We start from the raw sequence: 13,994 nt of genomic DNA on the forward strand, positions 1-13,994 counted from the left end.
AATGAATTTAAATAATATTAGTCGTAAAAAAAAGAATTAATGTCAATCCTTCATAAACCCTCTAAAACCTAGAAGGTAAGAGAACACTTTCTAAGACTCATGCAATATCAGTACTTCTCTGATGACAAAGGACAAAAATATTATGAGAAAATTAGAGGCCAATATACTTTATACTTTATAGATGCTAACATCAAAATCATCAAAGAAACAAAAGCAAACCAAGTCCAGCAGAATATGAACAAGTGTTTATATCATGAACAAGAAGGATGGCAGGAAGGTAAGGCTGGTTTAATATCTGAAAAAAAAAATCAAAATACCCCATGTTAATAAAATAATCATGTCAAGAGACATTAGGGAAAAAGTACTTAACAAACTACAACACTCTTTCATGAGAACAAAACAAAAAACAAACAAAAAACACTAAGAAAGCTAGAAACAGAAAACAACATCCTTGCCATGATAAAGGAAATCTACAAAAAGTCCAAAGCTAACACTGAAAAATGGGGAAAAGGGGAAAGACTGAATAATTTTCCCTGAAGTCCAAACACAACAGGAATATCCATTCTCGCTACTTCTTATTCAAAAACATGTAAGACAATTGTAGCAAGACAAGTAGGCGAGGAAAAGAAATAAAGAGCAACTAAATTTTTAAGAAAGAATCAAGTAACATATCTTTTTTTAAAAAAAAAAAAATGAAAAGAAAACATGATCTTTTTAGCATGAGTTACCTGTACAAAACAATGGGTTGTTAGGGCATGTAGCTGGAGCTACATGAGACCGTGTCTCCAAAGGGTGAGAAAATGTTAAAATAGGGCCATAATGAAAATAAGTTTAGGGAATCTGGAGTGGTGACTCAGTGGTTAAGAACACTTGTTCCTCTTGCAGAATACTCAGGTTAGATGCCTAGCACTAACATGGTGGTTCGCGACTATTAACCCCAGTCATAGGAAAGGAGGGAGCCTCAGTTGAGAAAATGTCACCATAAGATAGGGCTGTAGACAAGCCTTTAGGCATTTTCTTAACTAGTAATTAATGGGGGGAGAGCCCAGCCTGTTGTAGGTGGCGCCATTCCGGAGTAGCTGGTCCTGGGAGAAAGCAGGATAACCAAGCTATAGGGACCAAGTCAGTGAGTAGCACCCTTCTGTGGTCTCTGCATCAGCTCCTGCCTCCAAGTACCTGTCATGTTTGAGTTCCTGTCCTGACTTCCTTCAGTGATGAACAGATAAGGAAGTACAAGCCAAATAACCCCTTTCCTCCCCAAGTTGCTTTGGTCATGGTGTTTCATCACAGCAATAGTAACCCTATCTAAGACAAACTTAACTAAGACAGTATGCATCACCACACTCAGCTTACATCTTAATTTTTGTTATTAATTCGTCCCACAGAGCATAAGCCCTTTTGTCTTTTTAAGTGTTGTATCCCAGAGTCTAAAGCAATGTTTCATTCACACATGGTAAATATTTATAGAATGACTAAATAGCAGTTGATCATAACCAGGTAAAGTAGAATAATAATTATTGTGAACTATCACCCCGTAAGCCAGCTAGACACTAATTCTTATGTGACATTCCTACAGAGAAATTCCAGGAAAAAAAAAAAAAAGACTTCAACTAGCAATGTCCCTTTGAAGGAAAGGAAGAAAGAAGTGGCAAGCCAGGCTCTACTCTACCACCATGACAGAGCAGCTTTTCCTGCAGCAAAAGCAGGCAGCATCCAGCCAAGGCAAAAAGCTGCAACACTACTTTTTCACTCGAAACTAAAAGCTGCACTACCCACTACTTAGTCTTTTGATAAAAGCACAAAATAAAGAGTTTGCCCAGCTACGGGGTTTACTGTACCTTGAGGGATTTATTATGTAACCTCTATAAACAACTCTTACAGATACAATTAAGTTTTCAAATATATGAAAACCAAACTAGTACAATATAAAATTATTTTATATAAAATGGTCCTATCTGTCCAATCACCAATATTCCTGTTAAAGTATGTCAAATGTCCATTGATAGATCACTAATACATTAGTGTTCACACTCTATCTCAAGTGTAAATTCAAAAAGCACAGTTTAAAATTAATGAAACATGGGGGAATATATAATTTTTACCCATACATAATTAAGTATTCCATTGAAATTCTTCTAATTACTGCCTCCATTGACAGCCAAGTAGTTTTATTCATCTTAAAGTAACAAGTGGGACACAGTCTTAAAACAAACATTCATGAATCTTTCTAAGAGTAATAGGGTATGTAAATATAGCTCAGTGGCATAGAATTTACCTAGTGTGTGTGCATGACCCTGAATTTGATCCCAGGATAGAAAAAAAAAGTAATAAAAATAGGGTGTATTTTCCATCATAGCTTTTTTCAAATTAAAATGAGAAAAATGCAGTCTCAGACGAGCCTGTGCTACATAATCAGAACCCATCCCAAGAGAGGGGGCAGGGGGACGGACAAAAACTTAAAAAAAAATATGCAGTATGCCTATCTTAGCCAAGACTGTTCCAAGAATTATTAACTCTCTAGTATTTCCTTATTGGTTCATGGTTCATCCTACAGGATGAACGGTGGCTAATGAAACTGAGTCACTGACAAAAAAAAATACCAACACACACACACACACACACACACACACACACACACACACACACACACGGACACGGACACGGACATATTTAACAACCACTTAAGCTCAAATTTCCAAGAACTAAATAATTGAAAGCTTCCCTATTTAAATTCCTTTGTAGTAGTATAGGTTAGGATTCATTCATTCAACAAATATTTATTGGATACCTACTGCCAGGCAGTTTTTTTCCTGTAAAGGGCCAGATATATTAAATGATTCAGACTTGTGGACCACACAATGCTTCAGCTACTCAACTCTGCCACTGAGGTACAAAAGCAGCCAGAAAAATACACAAATAAGTGAGCATGGCTTCGTCCCAAAGAAGTTGCATTTTGTACCCTGAAATTTGAATCTCATATAATTTTCTAGTATCATGAAATATCAGTATCCTTTTGATTTCGTTTCAATCATCTTAAAAACTAAAAACCATTACAAGTTTACAGACCATCAAAAATAGGGAGAAAGCTCATTTGGCTTTTTGACCCAAGTTTGCTAAATAGTGAGATAAATCATAGGGTTTATAGCAATACACAAAACAGAATATATTCTTCCCAACAAGTAGCCTCAATTCCAGCTATAGGAGGCAGATGCCTTCAGTAGCAGAGCATACGCTTAACACTGTCAAGGCACTGTGTTCCATATCCAGTACCAAGAAAGAGAAGAAGTTGGCAGAGCAAGGAACGGAATGAAATACAGATGTCCTCTGGTATCTGAAGAGGATAAGTTTCAGAACACCCCCACCACACTAAACCCTTATATAAAGTGGCATTGAGACTGAAGATGTAGTTCAGTGGTAAAATATTTGCCTAGCATGCATGAGGTCTTGGGTTCAATCCCCAGTATCACCTAGTATTATTAAGAAAAAGAAAAAGCTTATGAACCTTGAATAACACATATTTGTTAGACTTGTTGGCTCCTGCTTGAAATACTCAGAAGGCTGAGATAGGAGGGACACACATATTCAAAGCCAGACTGAGAGGGCTGGAGAAAAAGCTCAGCAATTAAGAGAAATTGATGCTCTTGCAGAGGACCTGGGTTGAGTTCCTAGCACCCAAGTTAAGATTCTGATCAAGGTGCAACTTTATTTTTCTCCAGGAGGGTTCCTGCAGGGTGGGCGGAGCAAGAAGCTGTCATCTGCATAAGGTGGGGCAAGCTAACAGGATGTTTGTATAGGATGTTTACAGGGTGAAAGGGTCAAGGGCTCTGACTCAATGCCCTGTTGCTAGGCAACCTGACTGTAAGATGATCTAGTTCCCTGTCTGGGGGGGGGGGGGGGGGGGTGTCTGTATTTTTCCACTAATTAGAGATTCTGTCCTTGTCCCTGACAACCATCTTCTAGCCTCCGAGGGCACCAGTCATGCACATGTGCACATGCAGGCAAATACTCAAACACTTTAAATATATATATAGAAAAGAGGAAGAAAAAAGTCAAGACTGGGTTACACAGTGAACTTTCTCAAAAATAATGTCAAGCATAATGGCCCAGGCCTACAATCTTAGCACTTAGGAAGGTGAGGCAGAAAAATCTCCATGAGTTCAAAGCCAATTTGGCTACATAACTAATATAATATAGTTGTTACAGTGTACCATTTAAGGAATGACAAGAAAAGCTACACTTAGTTAGTACACATGCAAATTTTAGTTGGAATGTTTTTGATCTGCAACTACAAAGATTCAGAAATCATGGCTATGTAGACTAACAATAAATTGGATGGCATATTAGACAATAGTGAATATAAAACTACAAATCCAAATAGAAGATAGGTCATGGTCAGAAAGCTAAACAGGAGAGACAAGCAAACCACAAAGGTGTCCATAGCTTAGTTTTTATTTTGTTTCTTCTGACTTATTTCAGACTTAAATTTACAATATAATCCAATATCCAAGAGCCGGCAAGATGGCTCAGCGGGTAAAGATGTCTGACATCATGTCTGACAACCAGAGTTCAATCACTGGATCCACAGGGTGTAAGGAGAGAACTGTCTCCCACAAGCAGTCCTCTGACCTATAGATGCCATGGCACATGTGTCCCAACACACAAAATAAAGAAAAAGGTAATTTAAATTTTTAAGTAATCTAATAACCAGAATATATACAGCTCTTCCACAACTGTGAATGATCAGAAAAGAAAAATTTTAAATGGGTAAAAGACATGAAGTGACATCAACAGGTATTTTTCCCCAGAAACATACAAATGGCCTACAAACACATAAAAATAGGCTGAATATCATTTCTATAGGGAAATAAAGAAATAATGATAAGGTACTGTAGTAGTTTGAATATAATTAGTCCCCATAAGCTCATAGAAAGTGGATTAGGAGGTGTGGCTTTGTTGGAGGAAGTGTGTCACTGTGGAGGTGGCCTTTGAGGTCTCATATATGCTCAAGCCACACCCAGTATCTCAGTTCACTTCCTGTTGCCTTTGGATCAAGATGTAATAACTCTCAGATCCTTCTCCAGCACCATGTCTGTCTGCGTGCTACCTTGCTTCCTGACATGACAACAATGGACTAAACCTCTCCAATTAAATGTTTTCCTTTATAAGACTTGCCGTGCTCAAGGTGTCTCTTTACAGGAATAGAAACCCTAACTAAGACACAATTCTCATCCACAAGAACAGCCTTAGTGACAAAGGGAAAAAAAGAAAAAAACATAATAACATGGATGCAAAGCAATTCTCATACATTATTACTGCAATGATAAATGGTTCACTCTGTAATTATGGAAAACAGCTTAATAGATCCACAAAAAGTTCAACATACAATTAACATGTGACCCAGAAAGTCTACCTATAGGTGAATATACAAAGAAACTAAAATCAAGTATTCAATATTTTTGCAGGGCTATTCACAGCAAGGGTATCTACAATAGCCTATAGGTAGAAACAGCCCCACAGTCATCAGTGGATGAATGGATAAAAGTGCTGTAGTATGCACAAGAACAATACTGACTAGGCCTCCAGAAAGAGGAATGGAGTACTGACCAATGCTGCAATATGGAAGTGCCTCAAAGGAGTTGAACTTAAGTGGGGAGGGGGGGGAGCACAAAAGGTATGATATAAATTATATGAATTATCCAGAACAGATACATCCATAGAGAGAAACAACAGATCATGAGTCGCCATCTGATAGAAGACAAGCAAATAAAGAATAACTGCCTAAGGTGTATGAGGATTTTTTACAGAAATAAAAATATTTGGAACAAGATAGAAAATGGTCTACAAAGCACTGTGAACATACTGATATTAGTTTTTCAAACTGTCATATGACTTCCACCTGGATTAAACATACAAAAGGAGATACAAAAGTACATATATTCAATGATTCTACATATGTCAAGTTTTATAACTGACAAAATATTTTTACCCTAGTGTCCCTGAGACCTTCTAGAGGGGCAGAAACGTTGTGTTTCCTGGTCCAGGTGCTACAGACACGGGGCTATGTTCACTATGAAAAATTACCAGTTATCCATAAACAATAAACATGCTTACTTTCTAGCATATATACTATACTCAATAAACAGCTCTAAAACCACAATGCAAATTTCTTAGAATAAAACAACTGAAGTTTTTTAAGACTGTTACAACTGTGGATCCAATCAGTCTGTCTGCTCAAAATAAAAGAATCGTTAAGTGAAATTCTCAATTCTCCCACCTCCAAAGAGTCTCATTTGAAACATATGAGTTAAATCTAATGTTTTTTTTTTCTTCTTAATAAGCCACTACACATGGGTAGCTGGACCATGTCCTCACTTTGAGAAACTCATTTCAATGATTCCCTAAGCTGCTTCACTTCATTCACTCTCTCTGTGAATCCCATTTTAAGGAAATTTGTAGTCTATCAACATTAGCACACAGGAAATAAGAAGTAAACAGCCACACAACAACTATGAAACACTGCAAAGGTGATCACTAAGGTAGCAAGATTCACCCTACAGTGGAGAAAGATGTGAATCAGAACAAAGACTGAAATGAGAATGACCGGTAGGTAACATAAAAGTTTTCTAGGCAATCATTAGTGACATAGTTTACATACAATAATCACAAATATTGTATGAAGTACTAACATGTTTTCTATTGAGTAATGGAATAAAGATAGGATAAATGGTGGGAAGCTAAATATTCTTTAGAGGTTAGCAAAACAAAGATGGAAATGAAGGCAACATGTTTGGACTCATGGTACATTTTTCACCACAAACACTCAGCACAGTACTTTACTGGAGACTCCAAGTGAATCAAGAATTTAGTTCAAGCTTATCTGGAGCTCCAAATACTTCGATCTGTTTTAGCTGCAGCTTCAAAACTCTATGGAGATACGTTTGGGTAATGGTTCAAGCTGCTGCAACTGGGGTTTTTGAAAAGTTATTAGTTTGATTTAGAATTCATTTCAAAAGTAATAAGCTACTTAAGTTTTGATAGAAATTCTTTTTAAAACAATTTTCAGCCCCTAAGAGCACTGAACTACTATCAAACTATCAATTCATTTTCTTAGCCCTTATAACAAGGTAAACTTGACATTTTAATCCAAGATTATTTTCATTATTTTCAGCTATACCTTAAAGTGAAATAGTGTTAGCCACACTCAAAAGCTCTAAACTCAAGAGCCAGCTGTCTTTCAGCTCTGGCAGACTGTAGCCCTGAAAAAGCCACACTCCATTTGGCAAGATTTCCATTTTCTTTTTTTAAATAGAAGTTATAAATCCATATTTTATATGATTCTCTGAAGATTTAAATGTTGACAACAAGTTTCACATTTTTAAAGATTTATTTAATGTGTATGATTGCTCTATGTGTATGTATGTGCATGTAATGCCCATGGAGGCAAAAAGGGGACATCAGATCCCCTTGATCTGCAGTTACAGGTGTTATAAGCTGTCATGATGGTGATAGGAACCCAATATGGGTCTTCTGCAAGAGCAGTAAGTACCATACTACTGAACTTCCAAATACTTGAGTTCACTACTTTCTCTAAGAAGTTCAGCTTCTGCTACTTCATTACAATGGGAAAAGGCTAATACAGTGATCAACTCGGATGTCTGCTTATACTCCTACACAAACATCAGTCAGTGAACCTGGGACTTGCCCCCCATCTTCTCTTCAGCTTGCCAATTTACCATTTCTCTGCATATTATTTAGGATACAGGAGGTAGACTTTATGGGTGTAAGTCTGCAAATTTTACTGTCCTTTGTTCAATTCTAAACAAACATTAAGTAAAAATATGACAAAACTTTTACTTTCAATAAATTTTATTTAACTGTGTTAACCTTCCTTTCCATGACAAATAATTGAGAAGGTAGGCAATGACATAAATCTACACATGGAAGTCACAAGAAGAATATGAACTTCCCATAAATGTTAATACAAACTGAACCCAAATGCAAGATTTTCAGAACTGAAACGAACTAAGGTGGGGATATAGTTCAGTGATAGAGTTTAGTCCCCAGCACCAAAGGGAGGGGGGAGGAACAGAACAAAAAACTGAAGAACTGGAACTAATTAATGCCTATCTATTATTACAGGACTACAGAAAACAAGGTCAGAGGAGCAAATAGCTTTATTGCATGTAAAAAAGACACCTGAGGAAGTCCTATGATGCCTGTTCTCAGTTATTCTGTTTTTTAAGATATTCATGAATATTCAGTTATAACAAAAATCCTACAAAAAAAAAACCTAGCCAATTAGAAATAATGAAGACACAGTTTACTAAGGTACATACTAAGTGAGTTTGAAATGTTAGCAAACTATTACAATTTTAAAGAGTACATAGCTCTTTAAAAATTAATGAATTTTGATAAGTCACCAGAGTTAGCCAAAAACATTTTTATTAGGCCCAACTGAAGTCTTTTTCATTCATTAATACTAATCACAGCATACTTTGAAAGAAGAGAAACAATTGTTGAGAAGGGTCCCTAACAAAATAAGAAAACTTTCCATCTTCATTCCATAACTCCTAAAGACAGAATAGTCTTTCCCTTTGGCGTTCTCTGTTCCCTCTCTTTCTCAGGACATACTTGCAGATGCCCTGGCTGCTTTACAGACATGCTAAGAGTTCTTGCTGTGGTTGATCAAAGTTGGAATGCCTGAGGAAATTACTCAACTAGACAGCCCGGAATTGTATCCAGCCAAATAGTTAGAGTGCTTACTTAAACATGTGTTAAAGTAATATCTTAGAGGTCCTGGATATAAGTTGAGAGAACATTTGTTTGCATCACACTTTGTGAATACTAAGGTTTAATATTAGTGACAGTTCATTTGTTAAAATAGTCCAACTATACAAAAGACAACATACTTTGGCTGGAAACAACAGCATATGCACTAGGAAAACTCTTATGATCCTAAACTATGTAAAATCTTTTGAAAATGTCAGAAAAACTGGAATAAATGCTGATATTTGTTCCTTAGAACATTTGTTAATCTGGCATAGTCTGTCAAAAATATAGTCATATTTTAACAAAAATCATTATACTTACCTCTTCATTATTAATCTGCCTAATTTTCAAATAAACACAATATAATTATGCAGAAAAATGACATCATGGCAGTTTTTTCCAATTTTTTAACTGAAAGCCATACAGCAACAGTACAAAGAGTTACTTGTCAAACACAACAGAAATCTTTAAACTAAAATACTGGCTTCCAGACTTGCACATCTGAAATAGTTTTAAAATGTTTTAGTTGGATTCATTATGATGTCCAGAAAGAAGTTAGCACACACAGTACCTGAAACTGTTCTTTCCACATGAGGTACAATAAAAAGACAAATACAGCTATTTCCCCAACATTGCCAGATTTGGCAGCCACTTATACTTCCCTTCAACCTAAGTCATTATACCTTTTAACCATGTTGACAATAATATGGAAATATCACTCAAATAGAACTTACCAGATCATGGAATTATAGTATTTACACCATCGTTCTTTCATCACATAGTCATACTGAGAATGGGGGAGCTAACTTTTTAATCCTCTACTAACTATATTTGCTTTTATTAAAAAGATTTCTAGCCTACCACAAAATGTCGTTGACTTCTACATATATGCCAGAAGAGAGAAGTATAAATGTATTTCCCACTCTGAATTCTGTAAGAAGCTTAGTACACTATATAGTGTTGATGCCCTGTGCCAAGAAATAGGATGCTATGAACTGTCAGGAAATGTACAGATCATGCAAGAGCCTAGATATGAAGAGAAAATTATTGCCAATAAATACTCCTTAGCAGTAGAAATGACCAAAGAACTTTTGTCAACCAGGAAGTTCACAATTTAAAGTTGTTTTCTATAGTGACATATGATCCTTCATTGAAGTTCTCATAAAAACTAGACAGAAGACAGACATGGAAATAACAGGAAATTTTTGAACAGTGTTTTGCACAATTTTGAAGCAAGATTTATATGATGTTCTTGAGACCTTAAAAATTATGTGCTGCATTTCTTCATTCTTTCCCAGATTCTGAATTAAGACTGAATTTAAGAGACACAGAAAAACTTTTTTTTTTTTTAAAGATAGGGTCTCACTATGCAGTTCTGGCTGTCCTAGAACTCACTATGCAGACCAGGCTGGCCTCGAACTCACAGAGATCTGCTTGTCTCTGCCTCCCAAGTGAAGGAATTAAAGGAATGCACCACTACCTGTTTTTTTGGTGTTGTTTGTTTTAGACACACAAAAACTTAAAATCAAAGGGCAGTATTCTAGGATTGGGGAGATGGTTCAAGGGATAAAGTGCTCGCTGCACAAGCATTAAGACAGAAGTTCAGATCCTCAGCACCCACATTAAAAAAAAAAGAAAAGAAAAGAAAAGAAAAAAAGATGTGGAGGCTGGAAAGATGGCACATAGTACTCTTCCAGAGGACCTGAGTTCAACTACCAGAAATCATATTAGGTGAATCACAGCCATGGACACCTGCACTCACATGAACATATAGACACACATAATTAAAAGTAAATCTTTGATGCCACAAAATGAAGCCAAGTGTAGCATAACTTGCCACATTTGCCCTTCAAATCTATCATGCAGAGACTAAGATCCTCTATCCTCAGTGAGCCAGAGTAAGTGACAGACCCTGTCTCAAAACATAAAGTGTAGAGCATTAGAGGAAAACACCTGAGGTTGCATTCTGATCTCCACATGTATGTACAAGCACTTGGCACTCAGCACTCAGCATGCACACGCACACACGCGCGCGCACACACACACACACACACACACACACACATACACAGCACACACGCACATTAAAAAACAAAGGCCATTTTTCTTGATTGATGATTGATGTGAGAGCCTAGCTCACTATGGCCAATAACCCATATGGGCTGGTGGTCCTATAAGAAAGCAAGCTACAACAGGCCATGGGAAGCAAGCCAGTGAGCAGCAGTCCTGTCCTTCATAGTCTATGCCTCCAGGTTCCTGCTCTGTTTGAGTTCCTGCTGACTTCCTTTGATAATGGACTGTGATGTGGAACTGTATGCTTTTGGTCACAGTGTTTTATCACAGAAATAGAAAGCCCAATTAAGACAAAATTGGTACCAGAAGTGGGGTATTACTATGATAGACTTGGTCATGTTTAAGGATAGTAGAAGGATTTTAGAACTTTGGACTGGGAAATCATTGAGTGTTCAGAGCTTAATGGGCTGCTGTGAGAACTTGGAAGATAAAAATGCTGAGAGCAGTGCAAGAATTGAAGCTCCGCTTATGAAGTTTCAGAGGGAAGTTTTGGGAATCCCTTAAAGACTTTATTGGGGCTGTTTGATATTTTGAGTTTTATGATTGGGTGGTTCTGGTCAGCTATCATTAAGAGACTTAAACCTTTAAAAGTGAAACCTCTGCTTCACTAGGGCAACTGACACTGGTCGGCTAGGGTTGAAGAGTCAGCTTTACTTAAGAAGAGACCAGCATCACTGAAATCTTTGGGAGTATTTCCACAGAGTCAGCACACAGAAGCTGTGGTCCATCAGGAGCCAAGGCTGTAGCTTGTGCTGGCAACCGAACTTGGTAATGTGAAGAGTTTCCAAAGTGGTTCTGGTTTTGAAGACATAAAGAGCAGCTGAAGCTTGGCACTGTGCAGCAGGGCTGGAATCTTTGATGAGAGGCCATTGGTGAAGATACAAACTCAGATGAAGTAGAAGGCCCAAGACTGAAGGCTCATGAAAGGCTTGGTACTAGGTGGCAAAGTCAGAGTCCCCGAAGAGAGCCCAGGAAAAGGTCCTGTACAAGTTTACCCTAGTTGCAGACACCTCAGCATTTTGGAGATGCCAGTACTAGGGGACCACCACCAGGGACAGCAGCAGCTGTGAAGTGGAACTGGCCTTACTCAGCCTAAGAGATAAACTGTGTGTGCTGCAGATGGCAGAGTTGGAGAAATGAAGCCCTTTGGAGCCCAGAGGATCATGAGGGGGTCCCAGAGCCTAACAGTGAGATTTTCACTGTAGAAGTTTGGTTTTATTTTTATTTGATTGTTCATGTGCCTTGATTTTTCCCTTTTGGAGTAAGAAAGTATTTAACTTGTTTTTTTTTTTGTTTTTTTTTGTTTTTTTGCTTTGTTTTGTTTTGATTTGATTTTACCAATAGTTAAGAGACTTAGGAATTTTACAGATACTTTGTTTATTTTAGAAAAACTTTGGCCGGGCGGTGGTGGCGCACGCCTTTAATCCCAGCACTTGGGAGGCAGAGGCAGGCAGATCTTTGTGAGTTCGAGGCCAGCCTGGTCTACAGAGCGAGAGGTCTACAGAGCAAAGCTACACAGAGAAACCCTGTCTCAAACAAAAACAAAAAAAGAATGGTGGCGCACACCTTTAATCCTAGCACTCAGGAGGCAGAGCCAGACGGATCTTTGTGAGTTCGAGGCCAGCCTGGGCTACAGAGTGAGTTCCAGGAAAGGTGAAAAGCTATACAGAGAAACCCTGTCTCGGAAAACCAAAAAAAAAGAAAAAAGAAAAGAAAAGAAAAACTTTGAAAAGAGGCTTTTAATATTTTAAAGACACTGAACTTTTAAAGTATTTCAATTTTAAAGACTGTGGGACTTTTAAAAGTTGGAATGTTTTATACTGTCACATTAATATTAACATGACATCTTAGGGACAAAAAAGAAAAAGTTATAGCTTGATAAGTGATGTGTTTGTGTCAAGTTGAAAAGAGATCAACTGTCCTAGTTAGTTTTTTAGCAACTTAACACAGGATAGAGTCATTTGGGAAGAAGTAACCTCAATTGAGAAAATGGCCTGACAAACTGGTCCGTGGGCAAGCCTCAGGGGCATTTCCTTGATTGATGATTGATTTGGGAGGCCCAGCTCACTGTGGACAATGCCACCCCTGGGCTGGTGTCAGAATGTTATAAGAAAGCAGAGTGAGCAAACCATGGGGAGCCAGTCAGTAAACAGCACACCTCCATGGCCTCTGGATCAGCCTCTGCATCAGCTCCTGCCTCCAGGTTCCTGCCTTGAGTTCCTGCCCTGACTTCCTTCAGTGATAGACTATGCTAGAAAACTGTAGGCCAAAATAAACTCCTTCTGTCACAAGTTGCTTTTGGTCACAGTGTTTTATCACAGCAAAAGAAACCCTAACTTAGGCCTAGTTTCAATACCCAACACATCCCCCTCTCCCTCGTCAAAAAGAGAAGAAAGGTAGTCTTTCAAATTACAGTCTATGGTTACACAGAAATGAAGCATACAGAAAAGTTTTAGCTTCAGTTCTTCACTAACAAAAGGGGAAATGAGTTGTAAAACTATCAAATTCTATAAAATTGATGTCTGAAATGATAAATCAAGTAACTACAAACAGATGCAATGATTCAAAAATGATTAAACTGCAATTCTCAGAACCAATAAGTCTAATTATTTCCATGAATACAGAACTACAGCGTATTTTATACTCAAAATTAAATAAATTACTTTCACATAGTCAAAAAACAGAAATACCACCAATTCTACCATCATACCATAGGTTGGTTTAAACAGCTCAAAACTGAAAATCAAATGAAATATATTGAGAGTAACAACACCCAGAGAAAAATGAAAACTCATACACAAAGCTACATGCTTCTCAGAAACTGCTAGGTCTAGTCTTAGAAGACATCCCCTAGACAGCTTCCGTCAAGAGGAAGCATCTGTTGAGGTCCACAGAGCTCATCAAGAATGGATAGAGAAGGCTAAAGAAAGTCTTCATGTTCCCATCAGTACAAAGTAAATCATGACACAGTCTGCAGTTAAGTGTTTTCTCTTGGATTTTGATACAGAGTAAAGTTAAAACTAAAATCTAATAACTGGCTTGATTTTCTTTTAAAAAAAAATTGCTTTTCCACTAAGCATGTACTTTGTGCTACAAAGCAGACATGATTCCTAGAATCTTGGGGAAAGAACAGCTGTACCTACCTAATGTGT

General features: G+C 37.5%; 1 protein-coding gene across 12 annotated transcripts in view; it reads right to left on the reverse strand.

Annotated features, from left to right (window-relative positions):
- Positions 1 to 13,994, reverse strand: part of Tasp1 (taspase 1) — a 257,060-nt gene that overhangs the window by 212,000 nt on the left and 31,066 nt on the right. The gene's annotated exons all lie outside the window — the stretch shown is intronic.

This window comes from Peromyscus californicus, unplaced genomic scaffold (assembly GCF_007827085.1).
Source record: "Peromyscus californicus insignis strain IS unplaced genomic scaffold, ASM782708v3 Scaffold_7__1_contigs__length_154581171, whole genome shotgun sequence".
Taxonomy (NCBI): domain Eukaryota; kingdom Metazoa; phylum Chordata; class Mammalia; order Rodentia; family Cricetidae; genus Peromyscus; species Peromyscus californicus.